Below are 16,155 nucleotides of genomic sequence, written 5' to 3'. Positions count from 1 at the left end.
CATCATAGAAATTTTACATTTTAAAATATACTCAGTTTATATATATATATATATATATATATATATATATATATATATATATATATATATAGATAGATAGATAGAGATAGATACATACATACATATATACACACATAAGCATATAATTTTTTGACTTTTTTTTTGACAATATACATTTTTAACAGTATCTTTGTAAATTATAAGTATGAATTATTTACCCAAACTTTTGAACTATTGTGGAGCTAATTAAATTACCAAAATATGACCCCCAATTCCCAGCTTGTAGGTCTCTGGGAAACCTATTTGAAAACAATCAATATTTTCTACATTTACAGTACATGTGCCAAAATTCCAGGCTGCACCTTTAACTTTGTTGAAAGTTGAATGCTCTTCTGCCCAACAGAGCAGCCCTGATATTTTCACCCTAGCTGATGGTGTTTATGAAATACGTTTTTGGAAAACAAACTTTAAATCCTTAAAGTGAGTTGGGGGACAAAAGGGGGCTGATTTGTGGAAACTTCTGGGAGGTCCCCAAAAAAAAGAGAGAAAAAGAATTTAATTTTGAGAGGCGCAATAGTTGTTAAATTTATTAACATGTGCAAATGCAAAGAGCGGAAAAAGAGCAAAGGTCATAGTAGGGATGACTAGCTCTTCATGGGTATTTTGCATGGTCATTGCGATGCATATTGCTGATGCTTGAGCAAGACACCACGTGCAAAGCATGAAAAACACATGTGCATACACATATACAGTATATATATGGTTCCACATTCAGCCAAATGCATTTCACAACTTCACTTTTCATGTTCCCGTCAACATCACAGTTCATAAACACCAGACAAAACTTACCTATATTGATTTTATGGGAAAGTGCAGAGGAACTGTTTTAAAAATATTTTCTTTAGCAAAAAAAATAATTCCATTAAATGTAATTTAATATATGTATTTATACATTATTATTATTATAATATAATTATTATTATAGTTTGTTTCACAGTGTTGCTACCAACTAAGAATTTTATTTTTTTAATTAAAAAAATCTAATTATTTGTTTTTAAACATTAAAATGAGTAAAACTAAAAATATATAGGTATACATACAGAAATATACAAAAAATTCTAAAATTTCAAATATGTATAGAGCACTTCTACATCACAAGTAGATGCATTTTAAATTTCTAGTTTACAAAAAAATGGAAATGACATTATAAAAATAAAATTTAATTAAAATATTAATAAATGCTACAATAGTAATTAATAATAATTTAACACATCCTACCCAGCCTAATAAGTTTAACCAATTACAGGATATTTTGTCAAATTAATGGCAGATGTGTGGCAGGTTGACAAAACTAAGAAAATTACACACTTCACATTTAAACGTCTTAAAATGTGTTAAATGGAGTTTGAGCTGAATACATAAATATAGCTCAAATATTTAAGTTGTTTTTCTTTTAAATCATGTAAAGGGTTGCACACAAGTTACATTTATTAACATGCACATTACAATAGACCAGTTAGTGCCATAGCCATGTTGTAGTAAACATTAATATTAAACAAAAAAGCTCACCATCACAGATTCCCTCCATTGCCCTGTAGGTCATAACCTGATTCACAACCAGTTTAGGAATAATTGTCCATGCTAACACTGGCCAGATGGACCGCTGAATGTAACAGTTTATTCAAACTATTACATATATTGTGAATAAAAGCCATACATAATTATATAAAGGGTTATTACAGCATTAGGGGATTATTTTGAATCTGCAGATTAGTTAGAGCAGCACATGAGTGGAGTTATTTTAAAATGTGACCCAAATTCCTCTATCTTTTGGAAAGCACCCATTTTGAACACACCGAGGGGCTGCTATCTGATCCTGCAAACAACGTTTAAAGAGAATGGATCTGTTAAGATCAAATAAGGATTATATCGTACGAGTCCATTTTCCTCTTCGCTCTGTGCTGCTATGGCCTCTGGGAGCAGAAGTAATGCTTGATGAATTGCCTTTAACATCAAAACGCCCTTGTTATGCGAAACACCTCATGACCCGGGTGACGTCTCCGGAGCTGCGATAGAAAAGCAGTTTTGCTAATCAGCAGGTCAACGTGGAATCTGCTACTGCTAAACACAAAGATTTCAAAACTGGAATGTCCATCCAGTTACATAAAGGTTCGAAAGTGCAATAATGTGGATGTAATCACAGGTTGTTGTGTAAATTAGTGGTCTACTGCTTTTACATAACATTGACTAAATATATTATGGAAAATTCCAAAAAAAACAAAAAGTAAATAAATATTATCCTGACAGTGATATGCAACAATAAGAACATTCTGCTATGTATGGAAGCCCGATTAGCCACAAAAAAGGCAATTGTGACCTTCACTATTTTAATTTTTATACTAACAATTCAGTTTTAAGTTTATTTCTTGCGATTCTGAGTGTATAGTTACAAGATGACATAAATTCATAATTGCAGGTTCTACATATATGTGTGTGTGTGTGTGTGTGTTTGTGAGTGTAGTGCAATCATATTACACATGTCAAATCAAAATACTTATAAATACTACATAAACAATATTAAAGTATTCCAACCAACCCAACTGCATTAACTTAACTAATTAAAAGACTATCTGTTTGTCCAATTAAAGAGATGGGGATAGTGTGGTGCGTTAGTGGAATAGAAACAAGACCAGAATTGGTGGTTTTCATTACCAAATTTTAGCATGTGCAAATCCATTCAAAATCAGAACAAAATGCCCATAACATGCACAGATTTCACACTGGCTTGCAAATCAGTCTACAACGAGGCTTCAAATCTCTCAAAGCAGCCGAGATTCTGCAGGAGGCTGTTCTTGGCAGATATTGCTATCAGCAGAAATGCTAATGGGATTCACCTCTTACCTATCCAGAGCCAAGAATGTGGCCTCACAGTTGGATGCAGACCTTCTCTCCTTCCCCCGCTACTGTTCCAGAAACTCTTCCCCCATGAGATCACTACCTTCATCACCTTTCAGTTACTGAGAGAAACATTTAAGAAGATATAAAAACATTATATAGGATGTTAAAGTTAAGTTCATTCAGACTTGCTGCCTGTGGGCTATTTTACAACATGAACTCTAGTTATTTACATTTGCAGGAAGAAAAATGTAATTGTTTTGGAATTCCAATTCCATTAAGAACATTAAAAAATATGACCGGAATCTTTGTTTTGGTACATTTTTCTTTAAAAATTAAACTTAACCAGCATGTTTCTTTTAAAGAGAAGACAAATCCACTTTTATCATTAAGAAATCACTTTCAAGGCATAATATATCAAATTGAAAATGTATTATATTTAAATGTCAGAATGATAAAATACATTGCAAATTAGATGTCAACCATAAAAAAAGTAATTTGGGGTCAATTCAAAATGTATGTATAGGCATATAAATATGCATTGAAAATACATTTAAAAATGGGAAAATATATGAAAAAATTTAATTCTATTTTAAAATCTATATTACCAATATATTAGGGTCCATTAACATTGTATATTTTGAAAATGTAAAAATTTAACGTGGAGATCTGCAAACAAAAGTTAGATTTGATTTTTAACAAACATTTCTTATTAACTTCCTATTTTTGATCTCCGTTGCCTCATTGGTGTTAATTCTCCAAATTAATTTTTGAATCTGAGACGATGTGAATTACAGTAGATGAGACAAAACTGAGAAAGCATTAATGTTAGAAGCAGCTCCGAGCTATATGACTTTTCTCTGTCTGGGAGGTTTTGGGTGCTCAGGAGAGATTTGATAAGAGGCAACATCAGTGATGGCACCCAAAGCTATCAGTAAAGATGAAGCCCAGCTGTGGCCGTGGCATGCCGTCTCCCAGGGGGCTTCAAATCTCTAAATCTTTCTCCTCTACCCTCTGTTTGAGGAAGTGATTTAAGAGACAAAGAACAACAGTGTTTTAAAACAGTTATCAGTGAACCCAAACTCAGTACTTGTTAACTGGACCCAGATTTTACACTGGACCAAATGTCTAGCAGATGTATCATCTAACGTCAACTCAATACAATAAATTACAAAAGAATGAGAATAAAATAACAACAAAAAAAACTAAAATTAAATATAAGTCTTCTTCACCTCCTTTTGCAATCTACTGTAGTTAGATTTTACCAGAACTTAGCATTGTTTTTTCCCTTCTTTCTGTGACCAGTTTTGGTTTTGGGCTGCAAGGCACCAACTTAGAAACACTGGCTTAGGACATCTAGTAGGCCGCCCAGCATTGCTGCATGTCCAGATCAAGAAAAAAAAAAAAAAAAGCAACATGAAGTCATTTCTGAGAAACTACTTCTATGCAAAAATGTAGTAACTCCAGAAAAAAGCCAATGACATACTAATCAAGCAAAATAAAACCGGATGTACAAAGCCAGGCAACTCCAGGCCCTTTGGGCAAACAAACGGTCACTAAATTGTCCACAGGCGCATATACAGCCCAGCTAATTGAATCCATCAGCACATGAGCACAGCCGTGGAGAATGCGAACCACAGCCATGGGAATAAGAACTATTTAAATCTTATGACGTTACGCTGCCGGGGACCCGGGCAGATCTCTCACGTGGGACTGTAATTAGTCATCATTACTTTTCAATCACTGGCTGTCGTTTTGAATTGACGTAAGGGACTTTTTGACAGTCATAACTGTACTGTATTGCACCCTGTTTCACCTGGCATTAACGGTATCCCTGTTTCACCATATTCTATTACATTAGAGGTCACAGTTACTTAAAATGTTCTGTCAGCTAACACACAGATCATTTTTAGAGATTAACACAAGATATCTGGTCTTTTATGCACCGCTACTTTTAACACGCACAGCAAAGGATGCTAATAGGGATTAGCAGTGAAAACAGGGAGAAAATTACTACACAAAAATAGACAAAACGATGTGAGCGAGTACTGGTCTGTTGCCTTTTTCACATTACAAGAGCAGAAAATTCACAATGATGAAAGTACATTAGCATTTACGTTTATCTGCCTTTTTTGTTGACCAAAACTATTGAAAAGTTTTAATAAATTGTAGTTGACAAAATCAAAAAGTTTAGACGAAATTTAAAAATACAAGTTTATAGGTTTACAAATAAATTTAAACAATGATTATTGGAAACAAAAGTGTGCTAAAAAAATATATTAATTTACTATACATTAATAAAGAATGTACATGACAAATGTAGTAGCGAAAAATTGATTAAATTCATTCTTTGTTGACGATGTGCAATATCAAAAAGAAGATTGTGCACTTGATGGTAATAATGAGTGATTTTTTTAATCAAGTTTATTATTATTATCATCATCATCATCTTTTTTGATTGAGTTTATTATTGTTCCTAAAAGAGGAAACATTAAAGACCTGAACATCACAAAAACAAACAGCATCAGTTGATTGTGACCACAATGCGTCTTGAATTTAATAAATGCGATCCAGTTGTGATCCTGAACAGAAAGCACACGGATGTCACAATATCCCTTTCTCCTCCAGCCTGTTTCTTTCCACTCTCTAACTTCTCAGATCCAGCTTCCTCTCCTTCCCTTGTTCTCAGCTCGTCTCAGCTGGGACGTACCCAGCTGAAGGCGTGCAGAGGGCTGCTTCATCATCCGATCCTCTCATCTCATCTGATCTCCAGGCTGTGGAGACATTTGGCACGCTGCTCGGGCCCCTCTCCCTGACATCTTCATCAGGGGGGCCCGAGCCGAAACTGCAGCTCTCTGGTTTCAGCACAGGGCGTCGCCGCCGGGAGGCCTCTCGCCCTTTCGGGAAGGTTACTACGCCCCGGTAAGCCCCGCCGTGGAGAGGGAGGCAGCGGCGGAGCTCGAGGTGCATCCAGCCAGAGGAGCTCAGCTGCGGCAGAGCGTTGGCACCGACCACTCGCCATATACCTGCACCATCCTGTGAATCTAATTGGCATTCAGTGGCTTGATAAATGAATTGGTATAATGGGACAATATACTTGACATATGTGGGGCTCTCTTGAGAAATAGGATTCATCTTTTGTACTTCACACGTCGACATGCTGCAGATACCGACACAGGCTCTTCCAAAACAGCTGCGGCCCTCACACTGACAGCCCCCTACCCATCACCTCGGCAGCCAATCAGCTCGCAGCCAGGTTCACGGCCCAATGCTTCCCTCTGCGGGGGATGAGATTAGAGAAGAGAGGAGCCAAAGCTCTACCTCTCGCTTTCGCAGCTGCTTCGAGGCGACCCTCGAAAAATACGCATTGGTTTTCAGCCCTGTTGAAGCATCCAGCGATCTGTGTCGCCGCTTCTTCCCGGGACTAAAAGTAGACAGCAAATACACAAACAGAATCAACCTCATTTGTCTCAGGGGCAGTGAATAACAATGAGCATCGGATCAACACATTTGCATATCCAATGAATACAAACCGGTCACATCTGTGAGCGGGACGCATCAAGGCTCTGGATCAGGTCGCCATGGTGATGAATAACAGACGTGATATTGCAATAAATGAGGCGGTTTGCATGCTCCGCTTTCCCCTTTTTGTTTATATTTATGTTTATTTGCTGGGGAATTGTAGCAATTGCCGCTAAGCGAAAGCAGGCCAAACAGTACAACCAGACCGGTTCAAACCCAGAATGCAAACGTTGCATGTTTCCGAGGTCAAAGTTCGCAGCAGGTAGTTGGTTTAGATGATCCGTAGACATGCAATTGGTTCAGGCCTCAGCGGATGGCGGTCTGAGAACAGACGCATCATAAAAAGAACTGACCGGAATAATGACATCATATGTGTCAGTACATCTTATAAAGGCAACACAAGAGAAGCCTTTAAATTAGTGTTTGTTCATATACATGTGTGTGAGAGAAAAAGCATAGGACAGACTCTAATTACTGTGTAAAAACAACATATGGAAACTTCATTGTCCATTTCATCCTTCAATGTGTGCCATCAAGTCGTATTTTTCTTGCTCAATCATCTTCAGCAGTGGGAGGGGCTTTCTTGGGACGGCTGATGAACTTATTTACTGCGGCTTCAAATAATCCAACAACATTTCATACAGATTTATTCTATCTTTTCATATTGGAAACACATATAAAGGGCCTGAAGCAATTGTGACATTGTCAATACGAATATGATATTAGCATTAATAAATTGGAAATAAACAAGAAAATGAAGGAACCGATAGCATATGGACAGAATATTTTCAACCATTCCTTCATTAACTAACTAAAATAAACATCTAGAAATTGCATTTGTTATCTTTTGCGATGGTGTGTTTACATGTTAATGTAAATTAGTTTTACTTCCATTATTAGTGTAATATAAGGAAGAGGTAAAAATTGCAATAAAAAAATGTAATATGGCATACATTTAAAAAAAAATACATTTCTGGAAAAAATGATACTTCAGAATTTGAAAGGGCTTAGCTTGTATTTAACAAGGCTTTATAACTTGATCTGAGCTCAAATAGGTGTCATTTATGCCCGTGGTCTGATGACAACACACTCATTCACACTAGCACTCCTATCATTACAAGGAATTTCCATTGATACAGAGAGAGAGAGAGAGAGAGAGAGAGAGAAAGAAAGAGAGAGAGAGAGACAGCACACTATCTTTCTCACTTGAATAACCCAACCCCACCCCCCCAGCACCACAACCTCCCCTCAAATATCTACCGTAAACCCCTCTGGCCACTGCAACTACGTCAGTTAATGAATCAGAAAAGAAGCTGGTTACCAGATGTCCCAGCTTATTAACACACACTATGTCTCCAGCGTAGAATGTAATGGCATTCAGCATTTAGAGAGACTGAGAAAAAAAAGTCCAAACAGTAAAAATGGGCAAAGACATCGAAAAACTGGTGAGCTGCCCATCTAGCACTCATGCTTAGCCTGTTTGTGAGATACAGTTGTTTGTCGAAATACTTAATAATGGATGCATTCATCAAAGACCCAGTAAAGGTAACCTCATAAAGTCAAGTCACCTTTATTTATATAGTGCTTTATACAATACAGACTGTAAAAAAAAAGAAAACAGTATGTCAGTGATGCCAACCAAATTCAGTTCTGCTGTACAGCAGCTCTAAAATGAGAACAACAGTAAACAGTAATTCTTTCCGTTAAAATCAGTTCAACGCTGATTCAGTGATGTCATTGTCCAGCTCATTTCAGTTCTTTTCAAATAGTTGCCAAAAATTAAGTATCCCCAACTACACAAATCAACGGCAACAGTGACAAGGAACCCAAACTCTATCTGTAACAGAAATGGAGAAAAAAAAAAACCTTGAGAAACACCAGGCTTAGTCGAGTTGCCAGTTCATAATGCATTCAATGTGGCGAATAAAGCAAGATAAAACATAAATGTACCTATGATACAATCAATACTAAAAGCACATTTAAAACGAACTATTGATTTTAATATTTGTGTGTGTGTATGTGTTTTAGGAAAACTTGTGAACAGCATTGTTATTTTAGCAACAGGCTACAAATACTACTGAAATCGTGAAAGAACATATTGTAGAAGTAAAGAATTTTGATATTTGGCTGAACTACCCCTTCAAAAGATTCATTGTAAACTGAAGTCTGACACATTTCTAAATGGATTAAATCAAGTTAGCGCAACTAAACTCTTACGTTCAGCCTTGGAAGGCAACTGACAGCAGTACTGTAAGTTTAGGAGCAGAGCTAACGCAAAAAAAGAACATGTTTACATATTATTTTTAGGGATTCGAACATGCTACGTGCATAACCCGGGGCCTGTCGTATAGTCCTAGTCCCCCAATATCACATTATACTGCTCATTGTGTTATAGGCTATAAAACTGTCAAGCAACATCTTCACAAGTTTATTAAGTCCTTCACAAAAAATTCCCTTGTTTTTAGTGGACTCTTGAGTTTGGTCCAGTGGTTCAAAGTCATGAAGAACTACCCCAGGAGGTCAAACTGAAATAGACGGCGAGGGACGCAGGAAAGAATTGTGGTTAGCTGATGACCGTTTTCTCAGAACGAGATAAATGGAATAGCATTGCTCAACTGCATTTACAACACTGTCCGCAAAATAACATGCCAGTTTAACAAGTTCAATGACATGAAGTTACTCAACGTAACTGTTAGAGCAAGGAATGCACAGTCACAACCGGTCTATTAAGTGCAGATGTCATTTAAACCACCCCAAAGACTTACAGTAGACCGTCTTTGCTTAACAGTTTACCTTAAACTGCATGTCCAAATAAACAGGACAAGAATCTGACCCCGCATTGGTTTCATTTGGGTGTGCTCAGTCAAGCACTCATTGAAACCGCTGAGGATTTTCTAGGTCTGTATACAAAGTCAAGGATGTGAGGGGAACACTAATTAGCGATATATCAATGACCTACTTGTGTCTCGTCTAAATAAACCGGCAGTCAGCAGGATCTGAATGCCGTTTAACCCCCCCTCCCAAGCCCAAAGCTGCAATATTCCCCAAAGATTACAGCTTCCTTCCTGACCACCCCAGACCACTGCACTAGATATGATATGCTTAGCTTTTGAAATTCTCAGCAAAACATTGAGAAACTGCTTTATTAACCACTGCTTAAGCAATTAAGCATAGCGTTTCAATGAGGTCGGTCATAATAGCAGCTTTTTTTAATGTGCATAAACACATAAAGCACTTTACGTCCTGAAGTGTTTCAGAAAAGAACAACATCATTACGGTTCAAAATTGGTTGTCCAGTACACAAAAAGCATGACAGCCGTAGTAATGAGTGCGAATGTGATTTATGAGCAAATCTGCAGGGAAACAAATTCAAATATAATTCAGTGCCGCAGGTTAATAAAATTGCTGCAAGTAAATCCCCAGAAAGAATGTAATATGAATGCTGTGAAAGATTAAAGGCAAGTAAAAGCAAATGTAATCCCAGTCTCACTTACTTTACAAATGCGGAGGGATTGTGGGATATTGCAATTCAATTTGAGAAATGATTCTTTGGGTTTTTGTGTCAGTAGGGCAGGAAGAACTAATACTGAAATATAGAATTTAGAGTTAAAAACAAGTGGGTGTGCTACTGTGAGTTAAAGTAATAGTTCATCCCATTATTTACAAACTTTGTTGTTTTCTATAAAATAACTTCTTTCTGTGTTGCATTGGAAAAAACACGGAGCGACATGGAGTGATTAATAATGCTAAATGTTATTGGTGAACTATTTCTTTAATTCTACAAAGAAAGAGACTGGCTTCCTCATTTTTTTGTGAGGTCATGTCACTGCGATTCGTCTTAATCCAGGACACTGACCTCTCAGAAGTACAAAATCCAAGAAAAGAGGAAAATAACGTGTTAAATCAGTAGCATCGGATTCTGCAGTTGTGGTTATATTTGCATGATCAAGCGATATCATTAAACATCTTACTGTCACCCACAATGGCAGTTTCAGAAAGAAATTAATTACTGCCAGTAAATAATTAAGAACGTTTAGATTTGAACAATTGAATCATAGCTAGAATCATAAAACACACACCAGCTCATCAGTTCACCCGAATAGAGATTATTGCTTTTATACACAAAAACAATTAAAATGTCTTCTTGTAATTAGTTTTCTCATTTGTTCATATTTTCTGCAAAAATGATGTGCACGTTTGGTAAAAACAATAAATTAATACCTTGATTATGCATAAATAGTCATTTTTATATTCTCTCAGAAAAAGGGTACAAAAGTTGTCACTGGGGCGGCGCCTTTTCAAGAAGTATACATACGTATGATTTAGATACTAATAAGTACACTTTAGATACTAATAAGTACACTTTAGATACTAATATGTACTATTAAGTTAGCGATTTGCACTTTAGTGGTAAATAAGATACAAAAGTGTCCCAGTGTAGGTATAAAGTCCACAGCAAAAATAAAACTTTAGCTTAAAATATACTTTATATATATGTGGCGCCATTAAAATCGAAAGATATGTAACATGCAATTGATATTTTCTACAAAATCTCAGATAAAGACCTCAAAATGGATTGCCGACAGACACCAACTAAGACCACATAAACCTGCGTATTACTTAAAGCGATCATAACACGGAAAGTCTTTTTCGAAGGACCTTTTAGTTCATTTGTAATAAGTCTACAATTACAATATCCCTTCCCAGTGCCCTTCTAGACCGCCAAGATGCCTTTTGAAATTCCCACAGAGACTATCAGCTTAAAAATGGATAAAGTGTGTCTGTTCTTCTGACTGGAGTACAAGAATCTTATAACCACACTGCAAAGAGGTTACGAAAGCCTCGTAACAGACCCTCTGTCGTTTTTGTATTATAAATGGCCATCATAACTTTTCGCAGTGACAATCAGTCTTCTTTATTACCGAGTCAGATACCCTACAGAGATATTGCACGCTGTCATTGTGACAGGCTAACGTCAAGCTTTAAGTAATGTGTACAAATGACCATTCCTGCATATTTCTCCCATGTTCTGATTTTATTATACATCTCTCACCTGCTTATTATTTCATGCAGTTCACAGGGATTTTACACAATGGCCTCAGCCTGTCTTTTATAATTTATTTCATGACAGCGCAGCACAAATTCACTAAAGCATTATTCATTCGAGTGTTCATTAATTATGCAAATGAGTTGCAATTAACTAATCTCTTCATAAGACGCCATTTGCATGTTAATGAACTGCATGGTTGTGACATTATTTAATTGGGTAGATAGATACATTAAATGCACAGTGTGAGTCTCCAACTGATATTACAATGCTTTAAAACAAGTGAAAATTAATAACGTGTGTCACCAGAATTTGATCAGAAAAACACAAACGTTTATCTGCATCTTTAAAGAAAGTATTTATTGCCCTGAACATCGTCTATAAGAAACACATACAGGATTTATGAACTACTGTAGAATTATATGAGGTTGTAAAGTCACACTTGCCCTGGAGAGCTTAGGTTATAGGCCAGAGAGAGACAGAGAGACTAAACACGTCTCTGAATGAAGCGGGATATCTCCATGTTATCAGAGGTCTTTTGAAGAACATCTGGATTTGAAGTGCATTTGGATTTTAGCAAGGCTGCTATCTCTCGGTCCTGATCTGAAGTGGTGAAGCTGCTCTCTTATTATCTCCAAGGACCTCCACCCACTAACGGACATTTCCGTTCATCTCCTCAGCAACCTTGCTGCTGAAAAACCTCCCCCTCGACCTGACCTACGCCCCCCTCTGCATTGAAGTGTTCCTGTGAGTTGGGAAGTGATGTGTTTCCTCAGGAAAATGAGGAGACATCATGGATCTGTGAAGTGGGAAAAGTCTGAAAAAGCAGTGAGGTCTACTACCCGTTTGTTGACATCCTCAATAGCAATTGGTCACGCAGACAGTTTCTAAACCAGACACTAACTCCTTACAACAGGAACACCACAGATTCATTCCACACATTCCGCTTTCTGTCATCATTAGTACGCTGGAAATAATGTCCTAATGGTTCAAAATATCTTTTTTTGTGCTCCACAAAGCAAAGTAAACCAAAGTTGTTTAGAACAGCATGAGTGAGTTATTAAGAGTCCTCTAAAGAAAAAACATGAAATTTTTGCAAATAATGCTCTAATAATGCCCTTATGTCATTACAAACCTTTTTTTTTGCTTTTCTTTGTTCTACAAAACACAAAAAAGAACACTGTAATTCAAACAACCTTGGACTCTATTAGTTTACATAGCTTACAAAGACATTTTTAAAAATATCTTCTGTTGTGTTCCATAGAAGAAAGAAAGACATGGGTGAATTATTAAATGTTTGCAAGTAATGTCCTACTATTTCACTCATTCCTTTCTTTTGATGTTCTGTGAAGCACAATAGAAGATATTTTGAAATGTCTTCGCTTTGTTTTGTCCATACGGTGAACGTCAATCGAGTTGCTCACCAAAAACCTCTGCATTTCTATTCTTAAATGGCTGCAACAATGAATAAATATGCTTTTTTGCTTACATATTGGACTAATTATGACATATACTCTACCTGAAATGAAGTACTAGTTACATTTGATCATCAATCAGCGACACATATTGTAAATACTGGCAAATATAAATGTTACTCTTGGTGTAAACGGACCATGTGTCAGTGCACACTGCACAACTAAAAATGCAACTTAAAAATCTAGAAAGTAAGAAGCCCTTTTCACACGTTTCGCATTCAAGTGAAGTGTTGGAAATGACTTGGCTTGCCAAATGAACCCTGACTTCCTAGGGGTTTGGAAAACCTGGCTGAAATCCCCTCTCTCCAGATATCAACGAGGTCTGCGCTATGACGTGTGGATGCATAATTAGCAGCAGCATGAGAGCGAAGTGGTATTAATTATTACGATTAAAACATTAGCCATGCAGCTCATGCGTTCATTGTGATGAAATGGGCCTGCGTCCCCCTGACCTACAAACCACTGCGCACAGGCACCAGAAGGAAGACGCGTAATTGTGTTTCCAGTTCTCCTTAAGACGCTGGCATAATTAGTGTGCTTCTCGCCCGAAAGAATAGAGGTGATTTGGAAAGTGTCCAAATTGCAAGCCTTAATGAAAACGCGCCGTCGGTGAAGGGTAGTCTGTCAAAGGAAGCAAACTTCTCTAGGGCGAATGCATTCGTGTGACTTGGCCGTGTTTAAATGGGATCTAGAGGTCCCGTGAGACGTGGGAGACAGGGTTTTTTTTGGGGGGGGGGTGCCGGATTTGGGGCTAAACTAAACAGATTTTGAGCCAGAAGGGGTCTGCAGTTAAAGTTTAATGAAACCGTACACACAATGAGGCATGAGTGTATGCACATAGTCCATGTAGTGTCCTCACACACCCTAAACAAAACTGAAATGCTCTGTCAAGAAAAAAAGGATTTTTACTCCACTGATATTCCTCTTGACTAAATGGCACTTGTTCCCAGAAACAAAATTTATTTGAAGTACAAATGCTTGTAACAAGTGTTTGCTCAGTTAAATGAATCCACATTAAATTAAATTAATTTATTTAATTCATAAATTATTTCAGCGGTACTGTATGTATATAGTGTATGCATATTTAAAAATAATTAAAACATTTGTTTACTATAATGAAAATTAATGCAAAAAAATAAAAAATGCTAAATGATCTTTTCAGATATTGATGGTCAATTTCAAAGGACAGCAGGCCTATTAATTCTGGCTGTGCGAATTATCCAGAGACACTGAATGAGGATAAATCTGTAATGACTTTAAATGAAGTAATCTGCTTTTGAAAATAAAGATGTGAACTGAATTAATCACCACAGAAATCAAGAAAGTGCCCACAAGTGCAGCTGCTCCCAATGAAAGACAGTTTCAGCTGAATGCTAAAAAATGTACATAATTTATCCACCCTTCTGAAAAGGCCTCAGCTTGGAGACCAACGGAAAAAAAAAGCACCATGCAAGCGGCACGATAAAACGCACGTGGTCTTACGCACAGGCAGTGATGGGTTTCACTTAAGGATCTATGCGCTAATGAAGATGCTCTAAACATAACCCGCAACTCTCTAGTTCTGACACCTACCAATTAACACTCCCCAGTATGAAGCCTTCCACTACCAATAAACTTAGCAGGCAAAACACTGCCGTGGCTCCCCTGTAATGGAAAATAATTGAAGAGTTAAGTGGGTCTTATTACTTATCCACCAAGACTCTGCATGTTAACACACACTAGCTAATACCGGAGTTCATTGCACAAAATGCCTTTGAAGATCATTTAATTGGCCCCCAACCGATGATTATTCATTAGCTAGCCATTCGGAGGTAGGAATTTAACTTCGGCTCTTTCTTTTTGGAAAAATAACGGAGGATCTACAAAGTAACAGTGCTGCATGCTAGATCTTTTTTACACAAACCGAAACAGGTTGTTGGAAAATAAAATATGACATAACCATCAAGCAAAGGCTAAAGAGTGCACTTCTGGACTTTAAAACCCTCAGGGGAACATTTACAGTTATTCGTTTGGATAAAAACGAATTACAGTGCATTTAAGGCGTACATGCTTTTTGATATAAACTAAATCCATGACCAATACTACTTACAGCTACTGGGAAATCGGAAGAAGATATACGAGCTTCAATGCAGACAAACAAGTTCACGAATATCAAATAGTCTTATAACAATCCTAAACATGCAATTTTGCCACCAGACACAAAAACATTACATGAAAGCTGAGGGTGGAGCCCCCAAGCTGCAGTAGTCATTGAAAGCCCAATTCATTAGTAGTCATCTAGGGACTTTCAGATGGCTACTTGCCAATTCCCAAAACACATGCTTGCCTACATATACTAGCTGTCTGTGGTATCATGCCCTTTTGCATAAAACATGCAGACAACACAGAAGGGTTCTGATTGATATGACAGACCAGCACAACACGTCATTGTCACGGTTATTCAGTTGTCTTCAGCTGATCACAGTACTCTGTGGAATTGCTTGGAAATTGCTCGTGATTCAAGTCACTTCTATTCCTTAGGAATACCAAAAGTACAATCAAAAGTTACAAGAAAAACTATAAAGTTAGTCTATAACAAGATGTCATGTTCTTGGCAGACAACTACTGAGTGAGTTAAGGAACTTCCCTCAAAAGGGACGTCGGTAATATTCAGTCGGGTTAAAGCCAAAAGACTGTTGAACAGTGAATGTTAGTACAAAGATGGTCGGTGACCATTCAAACAATGGGCCAGAAAACTACCCCCAAAGCATCTGTAGTTACTAAAATGCAACCAAAGTTCAACCCTGTTTTGACATTTTGATATTAGCTAATGTTTTCTAAAAGCTAAAATGTTTTAATACCATGAAACGCATCAAAAACCCATCAAATACTCACTAATGTTTGTGCTGCTGGTTTTTTTCCACTATGATGTCACTTCCTGCATGGTGACATCATTTAGGAAGAGTCTTTTGTTAAATTACAAGATACAAACAGGATCAAGTAATAGAAGTGAGACACACACACAATATATATATATATATATATATATATATATATATATATATATATATATATATATATATATACATACATTTAAAAAAATATTCCCAAGAAAATACAGTATTAAGTTTTGTTTGAGAACATCTGCTTAATCTGAGACTGAAATACAAATCTGAACTTTTTCAACTGAAAGAAACTTGTCTTAAACTGATCTTAAATGACATCAGTGCCTTGTTT

At 36.9% G+C, this 16,155-nt stretch overlaps 1 long non-coding RNA gene across 1 annotated transcript; it reads right to left on the bottom strand.

Moving 5' to 3' along the window:
• Nucleotides 1–1,495: 1,495 nt before the first annotated feature.
• Nucleotides 1,496–15,851, bottom strand: LOC122352159. The gene is made up of 3 exons (XR_006251859.1): nt 15,814–15,851; nt 2,902–3,017; nt 1,496–2,066 (listed from the first exon to the last, which is right to left on the bottom strand). It is a non-coding gene; the product is annotated as an uncharacterized LOC122352159 (long non-coding RNA).
• Between the last annotated feature and the right edge of the window lie 304 nt (nt 15,852–16,155).

This window comes from Puntigrus tetrazona, chromosome 9 (genome assembly GCF_018831695.1).
Source record: "Puntigrus tetrazona isolate hp1 chromosome 9, ASM1883169v1, whole genome shotgun sequence".
NCBI classification, from domain to species: Eukaryota; Metazoa; Chordata; class Actinopteri; order Cypriniformes; family Cyprinidae; genus Puntigrus; species Puntigrus tetrazona.
The sequence above is the reverse complement of the archived record's forward strand: the minus strand, read 5'-3'. Positions and strand labels throughout refer to the sequence as shown.